Here is a 21,235-nt window from a genome sequence, read left to right as displayed (position 1 = left end):
ACCTTGTTCGCAAGAGCTAGATGAACAAATCTCCCCACTCTCCACAAATACAACCTGTGCGAGGAGGAGTGCTGGGGCTGAAGCACACATGGCTTCTAGGACAGAGAGCAGAGCACCTGCTGAGCTGTGACAATCTCCAGGCAGGTAGAAGCATTTGTTCAGTGAAGGCTTTAAATTTCTCGGAGGCACCAAGAAATGATGCTTCCTCCTACTCCAAATTATATTCTAGGACTTTTTTTTTTTTTTTTTTTTTTTGGTCTACAGGAAAATAAAAGTTATCAGGGGATATAGCAAGGAAGTAAACAAACTGTCACAAATCAAGTGTTTTGGAGCTGGTGTAATCTTTGATGCCTTTAGTTCCAACTCTTCTTCACGCACCTTAACATGGAATGGTGGTGCCCTTGCTGTAACCAGGCTGTTAACAGCCTTGCAGAGCTGTCAGTAAAGCATCACAGTGATGCTCCAGCTGCTTCTCAGTTGAGCTTTTTAAGAGACACCACCCACTCTTAGGAAGGGTATCAGTCTTCATACACTGAGAGCCAGACAATCCCACTGCAGGGACCATGCCCTGTGCTCTGCACAGTCTGCGGTATTCTTGGCATGATATTTTCTTACTGGAGCTGTTGGTGGCCAGAAAGCAAAACACTCTTTAATGGATTGGGAATAAGAAATATTGCAACACTTCTTAAGAATTGTTTGGGTTGTTTTCAACAGCAGCAACTTCAAGGCATACTTTAAGATAACCAATTTACTCCTAATGTCTGACAGGCTTTCTAGCGTACTTAGAACATATGGAGATTGGGAAGTTTTCCACTGCTCTTTGTTCTGCATTACGAAAGGCTTGAAAAGCCAAAAGACTTCCACCCCTTTAAGAAAAGACAGCTGTGTACTTTGCAGATCTGAATTTGTTGCTTTGCCATTTATTGTAGATCAGAATTGTCTTAGGAGTTGGACTCTATGATCATTATGGGTCCCTTCCAACTCAGGATATTCAGTGATTCTAGGAACAGGCTGCTTTAAGCCTTAAGTTAAACATACGTTACATCTAGAACATCACTGCAGGGAAAAATAAAAATAAAAAAAATCACCATGACAGAGATTCAAGCACATAAGAGACAAAATACTCCTAAGCATCAAGCAGGTATAAGCTTCAATATTTAGGAGAGTGTGGAAGGGAAGAGATCCCTATGGAACTGCATTTCATAGAACAAACAAGTTGTGGTCTCCAGTAAGATAAAAGTTGCCTATCACTTTTAGCAAATTCCCTTTTCTTTTTACTGATTCCTAATGGAAGGTGCAGAAATAGGGTAGAATCTTTCTGAGAGTAAAGGAAGATCTTCACTTTCCAGCAAGATTTCCTTGTTCCTCTCCCTGCACTACAGCTGTGTGCACACAAAACCACTGGAAGTCTCACCTACTAACTAGGAGGAGTTGTTAGTACTGCAAACCAAAGGGAAAGGCCAACTAGGGGGAAAAAAAAAAGATGAGAAGAAAAGAGTGATCCTCTTATTCAAGCCGCTAAGCATGTCAGCATACCCACTAGAAAGCACTCCTCTGCTCTCATGTCTTTTAGAAGGCGGATTCTATGTTTGGCATGCCTAATGATGTAAACTCCTCTGCTGGAAAACACATTCCATAGGCAGGTTACAGAGTACTGCAAGGGCAAAGGGAGCATCACAAGCAGAGTGCAGGCTGGGGTGAAGAAAATCTCGATATTTGCTCTGTGCTCCTTTCCTTCCTGTCCATTTCCTGCAGGAGGTAGGACAAGGCACTTAGCCTTCCTATACTTTCTCTCTCTCTCTCTTTTGTTGTGGTTCTTTTTTGTGTGTGTCGGGGTTTTTTTGTTTGTTTGTTTTTAAGCAGAGTATAACATTAAGCTCTAACATTGAGAATTGGTGTTTAAAGGGCTTTAGTGTTAGGTTACATAAAAACATAAGTCAAGTCTGACCATTAGCCATCATTTACTAATATGCATTTATTCTGTCCAGAGAGGGACAGTAATGCCACCAGATCCACATACCAGCTGACAGTAGTTTCATTCGTTTCAGTAATATAGAGCAGAATAATAACATACTTAAAAAGGAATATCTGTGACCCACAGTATGAGTAACATTTGTCCTGTCCCTGGTCATGAAAGCAGAGAAGTAGAGAGATAACTGACAACAGATTGCCATTCTTCAGTTCACAAACTGAAGTATTTTCAAGATGCTAGCAGCATCATATAGCTTGCCTTGGAGAGTTAAGAGCCCTCAAATTTAAGGCCTTCACTTTCAGCCATTGCAGGATAGACAGCTGATTATTTCAAGTGATTCAGTTATCACAATTAATGATATTTGGTGAGCCAGAGGTCAAAAAGTTGAAAACAGGATCAGTATTGATGTTGAGAAAATAAATCTTCAATTTCTTATATAACAATGAATAAAAGCACTACTCCTGGGGGGGGGGGGGGGGGAACAACCTGTTTTAAAGTAAAATATTGAACAAGTAGTTATGTTTTCACTGCACAGACATGTTTGCTTACAGTAACTGCAAAAAATAGAGTATTAAACTTCACTGTGACTTTAGGCTTCTGTAAATCAATACTGCAAAATTAAGTTTGTCCTATAATGAACTAGATGTCAATAGGCACTTTGTTTCTTAGAGAATTTACCAAGCAATGACATCCCTCCAGAGAGCATATCCAGGGCTTCTGATCACAGGTCTGCACCTTGAATCCTACACAGCAGCTGAAGGCATTCCATTTGGGCTCCACGTTCCCAGGGTATTCGTACAGCACTGGTATCACTGGGTGATGCTAACTTCTGCTCAGCTGATTCAACCACAGGGGAACCATTAACTCCTCTCCTTGCCACTGTAGGAATTGAACATAATTTTATTGCATTTTTGCAACAATATAAAAATTAATATAGCAGAGTGAAACAATCAAAAAACTTTCATGCAGAACACTTGAGAGGCACTGAGACTGCGAACAAGGTTGTAATAGTCACCTTCTTTATTCAGAGAGGCCCTAAAGCAAGTGAAGTGCTAGACTGCTGTGCCCCAAGAATGGTCTGGATGTTACCTTGCTGAAAAGCTCATTCTTCCCAGTCAGAGTAGCAGTGGATACCATGGTAATTTATAGTGGCTGGCAGACTCCATGGGACAGAGAAGGGAACACTAAATCTCTGACCTAGACTCTCACATAAACCTACCCTTCCCATTAATTAAGGTACTAGCCCGTAGCTGACATACCCTCATTTTTTAAGGCCTGAGAGACAAGAAAGATCCTTTTAGATAAGGGCAGCACAGCAGTAGCGAGCTTCATTGCAGCTTTTGAGGAAGCCCTTCATCTGTATGTTACACAGCACATACATCTGGTCAGATAATTTTATGTCAGCAGTAATTTATTATGTCACTCCAAACCTAACTATAAGAAAGGGAAAGCAACAAAAGTTTGAGGTTTTTTGTTGTTTTTGTTTGTTTGTTTTTAAAGCCTTTGTTCTTGAGCACAGGGCTGTTGAAGAATGCTATGCTAGTCCAGAAAGCTCTGTGAGAACATCAACTGGCCCTATCTTCATTAGCCATAAAGTCCAGCCGTCCATAAACAGATTTGCTCCCACAAATAGATTTAGCTTTCTTATTTTTAAATCTCTGAATAAAAGAAAAAATCTTGCTGCTTGGCTGCCAAAAATCTGTGAATAGCACAAGCCACTAAGAGTAGCCATGAACTGAATCTTTCTTTCATCTGTAAAGTACTTTCAAGCCTCCACTTCCTTAAATGTCATTTCAACAGGTTGGTTGGTACAGGTCATTCTTCCTTCCCTGTGGTAGCTTGGCTTTTGCTGTTCTAATGACTGTCTTCTCCCTGAAGGAGTTTGCTTTCAGCTGGTCTCTGTGGAGCAATGTGCCAACCAGGAAAGCAGACCAAGCACTCACATTGTTCTATGCACTCAGTGCTCTCTCTATTCAACTGCTACTACCTCCTGCCATGGCAGAGCACACGATGGTAATAAGTAAATATCAGCTACAAAAAGAATGGAAATGGTCTTGCTATCAGACCTTTAATAATACACTTATTGTATTGCTGTATTTATATAGGTTTGAATAGCTCAGACTATTATCAGATGAAAACTGTTTCTTTACAGAGTACTTTTTCTGACTACATTTTTTCCAACAAGATAGTCTCCTGAACCAAGCTTTATAGATTTAATAGAAATCATGCATATTTGCAAGTTCAGCTCTATCAAAACCATCCCAAAAGATGGATTAAAAAAAAAAAAAATCATAAGCTAACCTTCTGTTGCAACTAAAACTAACTATAGATACATTCAGTTTGAAGACCATCCATAAAAGTGGATGGCCAAATCAGACAAATCTCATAATCGCCTTCTAACAAACACAGATCTTATAGAATCTGATCTTTTATTAAAAAACAAACAAAACAAACAAACAAAAAAAAGGGACATTTTCCCTTACATTACTCTGAGATATTTAAATTTGAAAAGCTATTTGTGACAAGCACCAATGGTTTTCTGGAACTGGCGCACAATGCATCAAGCAAAGAATAGCATTTCTATGGCAACTGTCTCATCACATTTCAGAAATGGAAGAACAAGAAGCACTTGGCTTCTATGTTTTTAATTTCCTTAGTAGTATCACATCCTTCCATTCACCTAGAACTTCACAACCAAGGTAGGAGAAGGACACTTTTCAATTGAGCTCTGTAGAAGTTGTCAAGTGCTGGGCTATTTGCTCATTAAAGCTCTGAACGAACCGTGCCACAAGACCTATGTTATTCCCATCTCTGCTACTACCCATAGCAAGACACAACCAGCTATAACTTTAAGAGCTGCCATTTGCTTAGGACATCTGGCTGCCAAGGATAACAAACTGGACACATCTCACTTCATCTATGCCAGAAGCGTTTCTAACAAACCCAGTCATCACAACTCTGGGCTGGCAGCTCCACCAACCAAGCGAGGAAAAGGTCTGGTATATACAACTCATCCCAACACAGCAGCTGCCATAGCCCCTGCCATAATGGAAACAGCCCAATTGTCCTCTGGCTTTCCAGCCTAACTCAGTTCCTCCCGCCTACACCTCCCCTTCACCCTTGAGGTAGCATTAGTCACATTTCTTCCTACGCATCAGAGAAGATCCGAGCCAGCTCTGTCATGCCATAAGCAGCTTGCTTATGGCAACCTTGAATCATACCTTTACCCCAAAGAAAAGCATAAAGATATTGTTCATATTTGTTCTCTTCATCTAATTGCTTCACTTCACTGTGCTTCATGCAGAAAATGAGATGTGAGTCCTGGAGTCAGACAACCATGAAAGACTGAGGAACACCAGTAGCAGTGAGAATGGCCTTTGTGCTGCTGGCTTGCTTATTTGTACCTGTGCTCACTCAGACTGCTGTGATCTGAATGCAGAGTCAAGCTGCTCAATTTTAGAGATTGAGGAAGAGGCAAAGTTTATTTTTAGAATCGTATCATAGAATCATGGAATGGCCTGGGTTGAAAAGGACCACAATGATCATTGAGTTTCAACCTCCCTGCTATGTGCAGGGTCGCCAACCAGCAGACCAGGCTGCCCAGAGCCACATCCAGCCTCGCCTTGAATGCCTCCAGGGATGGGGCATCCACAACCTCCTTGGGCAACCTGTTCCAGTGCATCACCACCCTCTGGGTGAAAAACTTCCTCCTAATATCCAACCTAAACATCCCCTGTCTTAGTTTAAAACCATTCCCCCTTGTCCTATCACTATCCACCCTTGTAAACAGCCATTCCTCTTCCTGTTTATACACTCCCTTCAAGTACTGGAAGGCCACAATGAGGTCTTCCCAGAGCCTTCTCTTCTCCAAACTAAACAAGCCCACTTCCCTCAACCTTTCTTCATAGGAGAGGTGCTCCAGCCCTCTGATCATCTTAGTGGTCCTCCTCTGGACCCACTCCCAGAGCTCCACGTCCTTCCTGTACTGGGGGCTCCAGGCCTGGACACCGTACTCCAGATGGGATCTCACAAGAGCTGAGTAGAGGGGGACAATCACCTCCCTCTCCCTGCTGGCCACCCCTTTTTTAATGCAGCCCAGAACGCAGTTGGCCTTCCAGACTGCAAGTGCACACTGCTGGCTCATGTCCAGCTTCTCATCTACCAGGACCCCCAAGTCCTTCTCCACAGGGCTGCTCTCAAGGAGATATTCCCCCAGTTTGTACAGCACCCTGCACTTGGCCTTACTGAACCTCATTAGGTTCGTTTAGCAAGCAAAGCAGTTTTTGTATTCAGGATAGACCTGAAAACCTCTCTGTTTCTTTTTCTCCCTCAAATGGCTACCTTAATGTTCCTTAGATTGAAAAAAAAAATAACAAGAACACTTTTTTTTTCTTTTTTTTCTTTTTTTTTTTTTATAAGGACTATAAACAGATTCAACTCATTTTGCACCTCAGACCAGATATCATGGAAAAGAAAGAGCATCATTCAACCATTACAGCTTTCAAGATCTTTCTTGATAAATGTTTAAACTTTTACTGTTTTGAAGACTGAAATTTGTCTGTCACAACCCCCACATTTCTTTATGCTTTGTTCAAAACACAAAATATGTAATTTCATGTGTTAAGGAACCTTTGCAAATCTTTCACAGGATAAGTAATTTCTGTCTTATTTCACTTTTCTTTTGTTCAAGTGCTGAGTAGAGTCACCGTGCTCAGGCTTAGAAATATTGCACTGGCATGCACTAAAACTTAACATGTATTGCAATGGAGTTTGCTTCCAACGCTTCCTTCCCTGCCCCAACCACCTTCTGTAGTCAGAAGAGCCCAGAGCAAAACTGTGCTTAGGAGAAACTGATAGTGTTTTTAGGTAAAATTTCTTTCTAGCCCTAACGAGGATGATTTTTCAAGATACAGGGTTAGTACTTCTAACCTGCAAGCAGGATCATGTACGTGGAGATGGTATTCTGGTACTTGAGCTTACTTGGCTTATTCCTGAAAAGATCATTTTAAAATAAGTTATTTCAAACATTTTCATTTGATACTTAATTGATTGCTTAAACCAGTAGTCCAGCAAATTAATTAATGACAGAACTTCTTCAAGCCTGTAAAACATGCTTGCTTAGCAAATTTATCTGCTGATTTGTACTTAAGGATAACTTGCTCTATATATGCACACAAAGTCTTCCTAATAATCTCGCTTTCCCCATCACATAACATTAGCTATAAGCTTATATTCATTACATTAATAAGATTGTCCATACTTTAATACTTTACAATAAAAATTAATGCAGTCATGTAATTGCCTCTCTAAAAACAGTTATGTTTATTGCAAAAAATATATTAAGCAAATATTTATTGTCGCACTTCTGCTTCATGCTGTAGTATTATGTTAATCAGTAGGCTGTCTTGTATAAATGAGTTTTATAGGATTCAAAATAGAACAAATAAGACAATGAAATAATTGGTATTCTATTAACAAATCAGTGTTACTACTGCAGAAAACCTTGTCCACTCACCCTCCACTGTAGCATGCCAGACAGGATTTAGGGGCCAGAAGAGTTGAAGATGATAAAGGTCCTCTCTGAGCCTTAAATTCATCAGGGTTTCATAGAAAATGAATACAAGATTGTTCATTCAAAAATGAGAAGTCTTTTGCTTGCCAGGATTATCAAATCTGGAAACATGCAGTAAATACTACGCATCTTCTATTAAAACAATGCTTCCCACTAGTGTAATAGTTACACCTTTAAATCCCAATCTCTAAGCCAAAGGAATGAGCCAAAATTGCAGCAATTTGTCAGACAACATTTCGAGATTGTGCAACTGCATACAAAAAAAAACAGCACTAACGTGATGATGAGAAAGGTGAAAGTTTGGTCTTTTCTAAGCAGATGTTTTTCCAACAACCCCCTTTCCAGTGGTAAAATGGTATTATAATCTTGCATCTGCAAAGAAGAAACTTTAAACCAGTCAAATGGACAGTTCCTGCAGAGAAAGTTATAAAAGATTTCTGCATGAATTAATTAAAAATTTATAGAAACCATTGGCTGATCTAATACATTTTACACAGGTCTAAGAAAATAAGTATGTAGCTGAAGTGAAACTACCAAGAAGCCAGTCTAGCTGCATATAATACAAAAAAAAAAAAAAGAACTTTCTATGACTAATTAAAAAAAAAACTAAGAACAAACAAATGCTACTTCAAATAAATACAGTATAGATTAAGCAATAAAATCCTAGGAAACCTATTGTAGGTACCAGCAAGTTAGATAAGTTAGTTTGTAAAAAGAGAGGGAAAGACAGTGTACAAGCTTCCTATTATTGAGCCTGCACCAGCGCCAGGCAGAACTGCTTATTTTTAAATAATGGTCCAAAGGAGCTTCTCCAAGCTATCCATGTGTCACTTAGGAAGAAGGACATGAAAGTTACTTAAAGTAACTCCTAAGAGTAGAAGTGTTGGAAGAGCAATATAACCAAATCCACATTGCTAGGCTAACCCAATATATCATAGAATCAGACTCAGCTCATGTCCAGGAGATGTTAATAAAAGACTGTTATATATACACCGTCTTCCATTTTCCAAGTTAACAGACATACATACAGTGTTTGCATCTATGTGTACCTTCAAGTTGCAGACAAGGAGCAAACACTTCATAGTTTCTGCCACCAAATCATAGAACGGCCTGGGTTGAAAAGAACCTCAGAGATCATGCAGTTTCAACCCCCTGCCATGGGCAGGGTCACCAACCACTAGACCAGGCAGCCCAGAGCCATATCCAATGCCCAGGTCTCCCTAGTGATCCCCAATACTCACACATCTGCTGCAATTTCTTTTGAGAAAAATTTCCAGAGGAAATTAATTAATATGCTGAGACTTGTCATTTAGGGTACTTTCTAATTAAGATACCAATATTTAAAGCTTCTGACTTCTGAGACTCATTGTTCTTTGCACAGGATAAGAAGGCAGTCACAATTCACAGTCTTCATAGAGACATATTAAATTAAAAAAATTAACAGCTTATAGTTTCATTTCCTTGAAACTAGAGGTGCTTGTGTAGTTTAGAAGAAGGAAATCACTATATTTTGCTACATTAGACACCGGCCCTCAGCACATTCCACTGTCCATGGCATGTTTTAAAAAAGGTGTGCTCAAGCGTATAAATCCTTTGAGATTTTAATTACAGTGATGTAGACTCACTAGAAGTTTTTTGGTTTCATATACTGGGACATTGCATCACATCAAAGGTTATCATATTCCCACTCATGATAAACTGTTTAATACAAAAAGGATAAAATCCAAATGGTACCATGTACCATTTTCTAATTAGAAGACAGAATTAGATTTTTAATGTCAAAAGAATTACAGGGAAGCACCCACCTAATAAGCAAAGAGTTAACGTAGACTGAATGAGATGAAGGCTTAGATCATTACTTCCTGTCTATTGAGTTCCCTTTTACAAGGATGTAAAGGTAGATGGTGAATACCTATGGGATAAATTCCCCAGGAGAAATGGTCCCAACATTAACACTACAAATTTGCCTGCAAGCTTGTTGTGATTAATAGGCTTATCAAGAGAAACACTTCATGCATGCCCTTGCTTTGCGTTAGAGAAGCATTGCAAATGTGATATCCCCATAGCTTTTTTGGCAGTTCTACAACCTCCCTGGACCACTGCGTAACACTGTAGACATGATAAATGTTCTGTTTGGAGAATTCTCTGCCAACTTCTTATTATTGGTGTACTTTGGTCAGGATTCATTCCCTTTAGCCGTAGAGGTCCACACTGCAGACTCCTATATCTGTATTAAGATTCATAGGCTCCATTTATTACCAGCCGGGAGAAATAAGCACCTTCAGACATGATTCATCTGACCAAAATGAAGCATTTACTTTAGGATGAGAATAACTGTGCCCTAGGGATGCCTGTTTCTCACTGTGTAGGGCAACAGTTCCAGGTTAGCTAGCTGCATTAAGTCAAATCAACTCTGCCATTTGTATTTTAAAGCATTTTTCCCCAGCATTCCCTCCCCATTTTGACAACAGGGAACTTAAGTCTTACACAATTACAAGGGGAAATTTTAAGTGATAGTATGTTAGGGAATTCACTCTTTAAAGATTTGTTCTAATTTTAAGAACAATTCCCAACAGAAGGAAATCACCAATTTGCTCTAATTAATGTGGCTGAACATGTGTACTACAGTGATCTTCCTCAATTCTCCACTCTCGTGTTCAGTAACTTGACAGAATACTTCATGCTCTTAGGTGCCTATTTTAATTTGAAACATCCTCTGAATAGCACTTGCAGCTAATTGATCTGTTTTAATTTGCTTTCAGCCTGCTATCTAATATTCCAGCTCGGTGTTTTTAAAATTCTGAATACCTCAGAAAGTCTTTCTGTAAGAAAAGCTTCTCTGAGCTTCTCTAAGGGGCTTTCAAGTCACAGTCCATAGACAAATAGGCAATGGGGGGACATGCATCTCCAACCATGCTAGAGGTGCACGAGGCAGCTCTCATTCCCACTTATTTCCTGACTGAAAAATATTTAATCCTTTTGACTAGCAGAAACAAGGAGACACAGTGCTAGTCAGTGATTTTCCCTTTGAGATTTATAACACAGATGATTGTTAGGGCCATTTATCTCAAGCTCTAAAATGGTCATTTCCAGACAGGAACATAAGGTGGTCACTGTTGGGGCTAGCTGACTTTCCCAGTCCCAAATCCATTGTACAAACACAAATCCAGCCTTATTATCTCATCCAGTTATTCAAGCAAGGTACCACCATATTAGAATAAAAGTTAAACATTTCTCCTGTACCAAGAGCTTAAGTCTAGGGATAGGCTTCTCTGACAAGGGGAATAAATAAATAAATAAAATGCCAGATTCTGGTTACCTTAATCCTCCACCCACTCTCTACCAAAATAGACAGGCTTACGAAGTGTCAAATACAGAGATAGACTTCAGCTTTAGAGAGAAAGCCACCAACGTTAACAGTGCTTTTAGACAGCCTACCAGCTACTTTTGCTTCACATACATAGTTTCTTTGCTGAGACACCACATGCAATAAGAACAGCATCAGATCCCTTCATGGCTCATCTGCAAACATCTGGCAAGGATAACCTGCGCAGAACAATGTTGATGGGGTCTCATTTCATACAGGACAACACTCTCAGACATATGCTTTGATTTCTGGAAAGTCCTTTGTGGAATCAGGAGTTGGACTTGATGACCTCTGTGGGTCCAGACTAGAATATTCTATGGCACTACATCACAGTTTAGATTCAACCATCTCAAACGGAGAAAGGACAGACTTCCAAGCAAAGTGCAGGTGTAACACAATGGAAAGCACAAGATAGCAAAGCAGCAAGGTCCCAGACCACAGCAAGTGAGGACCTGCCAAGACATAACAGCAGTTGGCATAGAAATAAGAGAAAGAATTTGCTTACTTTCAGAAGGCCTATGAGGTCCTCAGGCAGGAAGCGATCTCCAGATGCCCTCACCTCCACTGCCAACCCTTAAATGAGGTCTGGGAAGAGGTGGATCCTGGCTCCATCCTTTCCGGCCATTCAGCTGCATGGCTTGCACCTGAGCTCCCCTGGTTTGGCCCTGCCTTCCCACCAGGTGCTCAGTCACTGCTTCAAGCTGTGACTTGGCATTTCCACTACAGCAGGTTAACTTGACAAGGAGGAGAATTGGATCCTTTGAAGCAGATTTTTTTCAGCCACACATTTGTTTCTGGAAAATTAGTTTTCTTAATAGAAATGATAAGACTTAGAAAGAACTCTTATAAAAAGTATCCTTCATGGGTACATCCTTGAGTTATATCTTTTTATGAAAAAGACTTTCAACCCATATCTCTGCATCAGGAACAAGAAAACCCAAGGACCTTCTTCTGTCTTTTTACTATTAAAGAACTCAAGTAGCACTTTCTCAAAAAAAATTTCCTACTTGCTTCTCATAGAGAAAAAATGACAGCTGTTGACCAGCTGAACAATTTTTAATTAAGATACTCTGTTCTTATGATCCACTAGAAACTAAGAAAATTATCACAGCCTTATTCAAGGCATGATGAATATTTTCATTTGCCATATCTGAATCTATATTCTTAGTAGTTTAAGGCACTTAAACTTAGATGGCCTTTCCTCAGAGGAGATGTCTTTTGGCAGGATGACTGGAATGCATCAAGTTCAGCATTTTATTTCAATGTACCTTGTGCATCCAAAGTTCCTAAGTGGTGGTAGTTTAGGAGAGCAGACATTTTCTAGTTGTCTGAACAACTGGTGGGGCAGAAAAGTGCTTACAGCTCAACCCTAGCTTACACATTCAAAAAATCACTTATATTGATCCATCTACAGTTCCACATCTGAGTGAAATCATAAACTCCAAGATGACAGTGTGCGCAGGCGGCCAAGGAGGACAGTGGCATCCTGGCTTGTATCAGGAATGGTGTGGTGAGCAGGATTAGGGAAGTAATCCTGCCCCTGTACTTGGCATTGGTGAGGCCTCACCTGAAGTACTTTGTTCAGTTTTGGGCATCTCGATACAGAAGGGACACTGAGATGCTGCAGCAGGTCCAAAGAAGGGCAACAATGCTTGTGAAGGGCTTGGAGAATGTGCTCTATGAGGAGCGACTGAAGGAACTGGGGCTGTTTAGTCTGGGGAAAAGGAGGCTGAGGAGAGAATTTATTGTTCTCTTCAAATATCTGAAAGGTGATTGCAACAAGAGCGGGGCTGGTCTCTTCTCACAGGTGACAGATGACAGGACGAGGGGAAATGGCCTCAAGTTGCGCCAGGGTAAGTTTAGTTTGGATAACAAGAAAAACCTCTTTACAGAAAGGGTTGTTGAGCACTGGAATAGGCTCCCCAAGGAGGTGGTTGAGTCACCATCCCTGGATGTGTTTAAAAACCATTTGGATGTGGTGCTCAGGGACATGATTTAGCGGAGCGTTGTTAGTTAGGGTAGTATGGTTAGGTTGTGGTTGGACTCGATGATCTTTAAGGTCTTTTTCAACCTGAGCGATTCTATGATTCTATCATTAAGAACAGTAAGTTCTTAGTATCATTCTGAATGGTGAATTCCTTATCTTTAAGGGCTTTTCAGTAACCTTGATGCCCATTACACTTTAACTCAGTTCTACAGGTTTAATATTCCAGAGTTGTCCGTATTCCCCCTTACATTCACAGGGCAGGCACTATGCTTTTTCCATTAAAAGAAGTCCTCAAGAAATTCAAACAAGAGCTAACAGGGCCATCTGTAACATTTCAGTACATTTAGGCTGGGCTTCTATCTTGTGCTTCAGACGCACTGTGGGGAAAACAACAACAACAACAAAAACGAACAACAACAAAAAACCCTTCTACCTGGGATTCTACCTGGGAGATGCATCAGGAATGATTTGCTGCTGAGTTTTCTGCTGCTGAGCTAATGGACAGTGCTCATAACTCAGACTCCTTGAAGGCTGTACAGCAATTGGCAGCAGCGTCAGTTACATGTCCTCTGCCTGTTGGTATGGATGGGGAAAAAGAGCCAGATGGGAGCATTTGGTCAAATCGCACGGAAAGACACCCTAAAAACTGTATGAAACAGAATTTTGAGGCCTTGTCTTGCCCATACAGACAGAGAGGGACCTGGAACTACAAATGTAGCAGTAGAAGGAAAGCCAACTACTTAGTTTACCTAGAGCAATCATTTTGTACATTGCTTTTGAATTAAAGCAAATGACAAAAAAAACTTGGCTTTAACTTCATCAGCTTCTGGCAGGGGGTTGGGAGGGTGGAATTTCAGCTTCTTAATTGCTAATACTATAAAAAATCTGAAAGGTTATTTAAAAAAAAATAATAATCCAAAATATCATGTGCTATTGATAATCCAGATGATCAAATGCATAGGGAATCTAGATAATTGAAGGTGTACATATGTGATTTTTCTATTGCCACTCACTATTATTTCTACTGTAATTCTATGCACTGAAAGAAGGGCTACACCCCTTGTATAGAAAAGGTTCATTTCATTAACACCATACCTAAAAGTGGGAAAATTGCAGTAGTGCCTGGAGAAACAGAGGTATCATTAAGACTGAATATACAATCAAACAGAAGTATAGCTCCTGACACAGCCTTTGCAATACAGCAGATGAGGGAAATGCTATTAAATGACAGTTCTGCTAAATCTCTACAATTTGAGATACTTAAGTATAACTTATTTCCCAAGAGCAAGGTTGATACTCAATTGCTCTGAATAATTAACCAACACTAAATGTCCTTTAAAAATATGCAGGAAGTCAATTGGGTGTTGAAAGTCTCTCAAGAAATTGGTGGATGTGGTTCTTTATCCTGTTTCATGGAGTCTGGGACACTTTTATGAGCTTTACTCTGGTCATAAACAGAGTTTTAGGAGAAATAAGCAGTTGATTCTATGCCTTTTGGCTGAAGTTAATAAATATAGGCAGTCTTGGTTGTCTTTTCAAAAAACTCTCCTATATATGACTACAGCAATAGCACTAGAAGCTTCTTTATAGGTGGTAAAACATAATTTTTAAGCCACAAAAAACTAGGTCCAGGAGGAGGTATTTGAATTCCTCAGACTCTACCAACCAAATCATTAATTCTTTAGTGACTGGAGCATACACGTAGGAACATAAATATCACAATTGAGGACACAGGATCTGAATGTGTCTTTAATGTTATGATCAAATGGTCTTAAAGGGCAGTAGACTCTTAAATGAAAAGCAAATTCTTGAAACAGCAAGCATGGCAAGGACTGACATTTTTACTAGTCAGAAGTTCCTATACTCATCAGTCTCTTTGATAGATAAATGTTCCAAATATTGCTTCTCCAGGAGCCCCAAGCAACATTTCTGACAACCTTAAAGGCAGTTACTTTTAAGTCTATCTGCTCCGATACTACACATCAAAATGCTTAATAGAACAGCTCAAGCTTTTCAAAGGCAATTGCTTCTTGTGTAAAAACAGTGAAAGGTGTGTCACAGAACTGCTTTTAAATAGTGAAGTAATCATGATCCACAGTAAATTGAGAATATTAAGATATATATTCCTGTATGCAAGTCATCATAATTTTTACCACTGTTTTTAGTATGAACCTGCAATGCAGCCAATACATGCAGATGAAGAAGCCTGAAAAAAATAATTGCTATTATTATTATTCTTACACAGTGAAAGCGGAACATCTAGTTGCAGTCAAAAAACTAATGTTTCAGTTCCAGACTAGAAAATAGCTGTCGTGCTATGGAATTGAACAAATAACAAGGCGCCTGCCACCGATTTCCTAAACAGATATCTCTTCTCAACAATTACACTGCAGATTTTTGTTAACACAATACGTTCAGTGACACAGCTGAGCTTCCTTCTAAGGCATACGTCTTACCCACAGAAAAATTCAAGAGAGCACACTCTCAGTAGATGAATAAAAGGTCACAAGTACCTCTTCTTTCCTCTTACATGTCAGCAAAAGAAAAATCTCCAAGACATCAACCCCTTGTACTTTGAAGGCTGGTCAATACCCTTCTCTGAGATATTCTGCAATAACTGTCATAGCAGCAAAAGATATTTCATGACATTTTGCTGGTGGAAAAAATAAATAAATAAGTAAATAAATAAATAAAGCTACCAGCATTGCATTATTAAGAAACAATCAGTTTTTTCCTTAACAGCTTTTAAGGCTAACAGACCCTAACCCTTGACCTAGCAAGTGTTCAGCCAGGCAGGGAAAAACATGTCTGATACTGTCCATGGTGCAGGGCAAGGAGCCTCAGCTGGAATGTGTTTATTTTACTGTGTGGAAGCAAATCTCTGGGGAAGAAGGGCTTAGGAACATTTAACTAATTCTCAAAATGCCTGCTATATCTAAGGAACAAAATCTCTTTGCCTACGACAGATTTAGCTGTCCAGCCAGGAGGGGATGAGAGAAAAAAAAAACAGAAGGATCAGTTGCTTTCCTGAATGCAGTGGTGCTTCTAGCAATCCCCTGAGGCTCCAGCTAATCACCTCAGGTTTGTCACAGAGAACAAAACTTGTAATAATCATTCTTCTTTTCAAGGTTATCCCAAGCAATGTGTAAGCTTTTGACTATGCTAACATCTTTAAACTCTGAGCGTCCTTCTGAGGGTCATTAATGACATTCCACACCACAACAGCTGAGAAACCTCTGATGAAATTAAATGGCTCCAATTGAACTGACCCACAGTCAGATCAGAGATAGAACAACTACAGGCTATAACAAGTTATTTGAACACAATACTTCCCAGCCTAAACATATTGTATTCCTTACTTCAATACATCAACCCAAGGACCATTAGAAAGCTGAAAGCTGAAAGTTTTCAGTATAGCTGTGAAGAACAAGTTTGGTGTGTTCTTTTTATATAGAGAGAAAATTAAGTCATTTGTCCCAGATCTCCTGGCCTTTTTGCAGCCCTGAAGTAACAGAAGGGACCCTGTGTGACACTGCCCTGCCCCAGCACCTAACTGGGAACTTTCTAAAACAGTTTTGGCACAGATATCATCTTATAATTGAATAACAGTCTCCAACATTTAACCCAACCTACCCAATCAACTTCTAAAGACTAAAGAGGCACACTTTGCCACAGTGCTCTGAAGCAGGTGGAGGCAAGTCAGGAAAAGGGGCAGACAGATGTACAGTCTTCCAGAGAAGGGATGTGGGAATAGATAACTATGCCATACCTACAGGACAGTTGAATGAAACCATAGCATCAGACTATTGTAACATGACTACGTTGGGTGACATACAAGATCCAACCATCAGGAGGGCCTACCTATGGAAGAGAGCTGTGAGCACAAAGGAAGACATATTATAGACAAGTTGTTCTCCCTGAGGTCAAAGAATCATACAATCACTTGAGTTGGAAGGGAGTCCGACTCCCCTGTAATGAACAGAGACAACTACAGCTCCATCAGGGTGCTGAGAACCCTGTCCTGCCTGATCTTGGATGTCTCTGGGACATCCACCACCTTTCTGGGCAACCTGTGCCAGTACCTCGCCATTCTTATCATAAAAAACTTCTTTATATCTAATCTCATTCTCCCCCCATTTAGTTTGAAACTATTTCCCCTTGTCCCATCACAACAGACTCTGCCTCCTCTTTAGATACTGAAAGGCTGCTCTCAAGTCTCCCTGGAGTCTTCTCTTCTCCAGGCTGAACAGCCTCAGCAATCTCTCTGTTCTCGTAGCAGTGGAGTTCCCATCCATTGGATCATTTTTGTTGCCACAAATGCCACTTACATTCTGCCCAGACTGAAGTGCATCTCCATCCTACCTATGGCTGACATCGTTCTGTGACAATAAATACATCCTCTGTATTTATGAAACCTCTGCTAAGGAGAAGCCATAAAGTGCTGTTGGAAAGAGGCTATTCAAGGGCATGGCATTGGCTCTAGGTTTTTTTTCCCCTAGTTAATTTTCTGCGCTGCCAATGGAAAACTATTAATAGATCCACTGCTCTTGCTGGATATTGCTGCAGAAGCAAAGCATCACCTGCATGAAGAACATAATTCACTCTTGGCACCCAACTTCAGCGCTACTCAGTACAGGAAAAAAACAATTATCTTTTAATAATCACTGAAGTCAGAACTCAGCATAAATGCAACAGATACTACAAAAACAGACCATGTCAGGTACCCATTTATCTAAATTAAAAGCTTTATCCATTTCAGTGTAATAAGAACATAGACCTACTGATCCCATTAAGTGCACATCTTACAGCAACACTTTTCATCATAACATAAGGCTAACCTAATGATCCTGTACCATATTTGATGGTTATTTTATTTTTCTTGGTCAGGTTTGGTTTTGTTTTGCTTCTTACTTGAATGTTCTGCATTTACTTTCCATGTCATTTCTAGTCCACAGCTGAGATATGAGAAGTTTTCTTGACGTCTAAAGGTCTGCAACATTTTTTCCACTGCTAGCTAAATAATAATAGTAATAATAATAAATAATAACAATTAAAAAAAAAAAAAAACTAGGGAGCAAGAATTTTCAGAGCACTTTTCCTTTTCGTGATATGACCTTAAGTCATATGTTTTCTGAAAGCTGTTGTTTTTCTTAGTTTGTGGGGGTTTTTCTGTTACAATTTAAGTTTAGGCTAATTGATTCATAGATGGTTATATTTATGAGGTTTTCTTCCATGCAGTGTTAGATGCTTTGTAGTGAATTTAGAGCACTGACAGTCAACACTGCAGACAAATCAGTTCATATTGGAGTACTTAAAAATAAGTATAACTGTAATATTAATAACATAATCCAATCCAGCAGATTCAAAGATTTTCGGACAATTTTAGCTGCATTGGCCTAAATTAGCTGCATGAATACGCCTTCTAATGAAGGAAAAAAAAAATCATCAGAAACAGAGAGAATAAATTGACTAGAATAAATTACTCGCAGAAGGAAAATACTGTGATTATATGCTTGGCCTAATGCAATCCATCTGAATTACCAGAAAGAATAATATATGTTGCAGTAGAGGTGAAGCACCAGTAAACCCAGGAACTGCAGCTTATGCTGCTGGAACTTATCATCCTCAAAAAGTGGAGTCAAACACCTAGAGAACAGAAAGGGTTTCAAAGTAAAGACAGTATATTTGATTTCTTCAGATACTGGCAAATATATCAATTTTCTATTCCAACAACTTTTCCTACCATAGCAAGTTAAGCAGGCAAAAGCTTATTCATGTGCCCTGCTAGATTGACCAAGAACTTTTTTGTATGACGACTTCATACCGTTTGTATATATACGTGTATCATGTACATATTATACATATATATATATATATATATGCATGTGTGTATGTATATGTGTGTGTGTGTACCTCAAACTTATGAATGTAAACATATCACAAAGGTTCTTTAATAGAGATGGCTGCTCTGTATAAAATTAGACTGTCATCAAGGAGCAATATGGCTATTTCTCCACAGGCTTGCTAGTTTTATTTGAAGCCATAGATATTTTGGTCAATTGATCTGAAGACACTTTCTAGATACAGCTAGAGCTGTATCTTTTTCAAACAGCTTCTAAATCTTGGGATTATGCAGGGAAAGATTTGATATGACCTAGCTACATCCCAAAAATTTAGAATCAAGACATGGAGGTAAAAGGATCCCAGAATGTAACGTCAGTATTTAGTGACAAAAAATGGGAAACAGTGAAATTAGAAAAAAGAGCAAGGAAATATACAGACATGAGGACTTGCCTGAATCTGTTCACTCCTTCTTTCCAGAAGAGTTAGCGTTAAAATATTCTTCAGCTTCAGAGAGTAAAGACTCACGTTAAACACTAAGAAAACATGATTTGCAATATCTTGTTAAAATATACAACGTTGAAATGATATGCAAAAAACAGAATGCAATATCTACATGCATAAGGGCATGCAATTTAAAACACTACATTTTTAATTACTTGCCAACAGTGTGGTACTGATAAAAGCTTTTTTTCTTTAAATTTCAACAGCTTCAGAGGGTAAAGACAAAGACAAATTTTAGCAGAGATTCAAAGTTATAATTTGATCTCTTTCAATCTCCTGAAAGAAGAACAGTTCAGCATGCTATAGCTCACAGTTAAATCCAACAACTTCCTAGTGCGAGAGGTCAACTGCAAGCACACCAGGGAAAGGAATTCAGCATTTCCAGAAGTGCAAAGCACAAAGATGCTCTGCTGTGTAACAAAGAAGCGTTTGCCTTTGATTTTTCCAGGCTTCTTCTAGTCCTTGAAGACTGGGATATTAACCATTTTGCAACTGTCCTTTGCTAATGCTTTTTAACCATGTTGTTTTGTGGAAGCTTATTTTCTTTTTCTCTCTCTCTCTCTCAGAAACTCCAGAAACCACAGAAAGCACACCATTGCTGAGAATGTACTAGAGGTTTTTGAGCTCTCCTAAAGCAACTCAGAGCATTAGCGTACTTTCTATGGATTTCAGCAACTAGGAGAAAACAGTTTGATGCTTCTGTTCAGCGTCAAATTAACTTTACTTGTCCTCATCTGATCTAAAAAATACATATTTTTTTAAAAAGTGCTGTAAAACACCTTTTAGCAAACAGACCTTGTGAAGTGTTTTGAAATATATTACAAGTGCACGTCAATATTACAAATAAATATCCTTATCGCATAAAAAAACAAAATTCATTTTCGTAGTATATAGCTTAAGGAGAAAAAAGATGCTGAAATTTTTGCGTTTTTATGTTAACATTATAATCTAAATCTAAAAGATAACTTTGCTCAACCATCTTTTGAAGTTACACATTTTTTCCTTGCATAGAAAACAAAGAGCTGCAGTGCTGACTAGAAGCACCGCTAGCATGAAGTAGTATCTAAATTCATCTACAGTACTGAAGATTTTCATAATCACAAAGTTATGTTTTAAAAGATCTTAGAAAAGCAATATCAATTGATTCTGAAGGGGAGGGGGAAGAGGGCGGGGAGAATAACAGGCTTTGAAACTTTGTTTGGAAACAATTTCTTATCTATAAAGCATTTAAGGCTCTGAAATGGTCATCCTAAAAAGTTCTGGGGGTCAATTGAAGCTGGATAATCTTGTCAAACAAGGGCTGTCTGTACTGAATTCTTGGGGCAACAATAACACCGTTTTTCATAATTAATTCTGATTCATCTGCTTTAATTTTGAGCAGCAATTCACAGTCATCTGTGCTGTTTGTCAAGCGTCACAGCTTCATCAGAATTATGCAAAGGAAAAAGCTGTGTGTGACAGCCCATTATTTGCCTATCAAGAATGAATACAAGTTCACAAAGTGTTAGGGAGCTTAAGGCCTCATTCAGCAATGGAAGTGTCTGCAGCAGGAGACCCAACACATCCAGGAAGCTTCCTGGGGAAGCTAAATCTTCATTCCGAATTGGGTGTTGGGACACATTTTAACACTATCCTGCTGCTATTAGCTTCCTTGAAAGTGTTATAGCCCTGAGGATAGGCTCAAGGGCAAAGTCTCCCAGGAATTCTTTATCAAGCCATGATGCCAGCTGGCCGCGGGGACAACCATTGTCTGACAGAAGTGGCACAGCAAGCTCTGCCCCAAGAGCCACAGACCAGCTCCAGAGCTCCTCCGGCCTGGGCACAGCACTGGGCTACTTTGGCTGCCTGCCTGCCCTCCTCACTCAGCAGATCTGCTCTCTGTCAAGGCAGCATGCCAGCTTGTTCAGAACTCTTAAACTCAAGCTTCCATGGTAGTGCATGGATGAGCTATTTGGCATCTCGCTCTTGTGAGAAGTCACTGTATTTGCATAC

General features: G+C 39.5%; 2 protein-coding genes across 13 annotated transcripts in view; one reads left to right on the top strand and one right to left on the bottom strand.

Annotated features, from left to right (window-relative positions):
* Positions 1-21,235, bottom strand: part of LOC101752250 (cell surface glycoprotein CD200 receptor 1-A-like) — a 146,768-nt gene that overhangs the window by 88,170 nt on the left and 37,363 nt on the right. For 6 of the 9 annotated variants that reach the window (XR_005846978.1, XR_006933903.1, XR_005846971.1 and 3 more), the window contains exons 10-12: positions 7,488-7,558; positions 6,902-6,963; positions 2,651-2,851 (exon numbers count right to left, since the gene is read on the bottom strand). The gene's annotated coding sequence lies outside the window, so the exon portion shown is untranslated. The other 3 variants (XR_005847017.1, XR_005847010.1, XR_005847024.1) reach the window with 3 other exon arrangements.
* Positions 1-21,235, top strand: part of HTR1F (5-hydroxytryptamine receptor 1F) — a 111,403-nt gene that overhangs the window by 80,929 nt on the left and 9,239 nt on the right. The window contains exon 1 of one of the 4 annotated variants that reach the window (XM_046912993.1): positions 1,639-1,758. The exons of the other annotated variants lie outside the window; for them this stretch is intronic. The gene's annotated coding sequence lies outside the window, so the exon portion shown is untranslated. Of the gene's footprint in view, positions 1-1,638; positions 1,759-21,235 lie in introns of those variants that run through there. 4 annotated transcript variants of the gene reach the window in all.

This window comes from Gallus gallus, chromosome 1 (genome assembly GCF_016699485.2).
Source record: "Gallus gallus isolate bGalGal1 chromosome 1, bGalGal1.mat.broiler.GRCg7b, whole genome shotgun sequence".
Taxonomy (NCBI): domain Eukaryota; kingdom Metazoa; phylum Chordata; class Aves; order Galliformes; family Phasianidae; genus Gallus; species Gallus gallus.
This window is presented reverse-complemented; position numbering and strand designations above follow the sequence as displayed.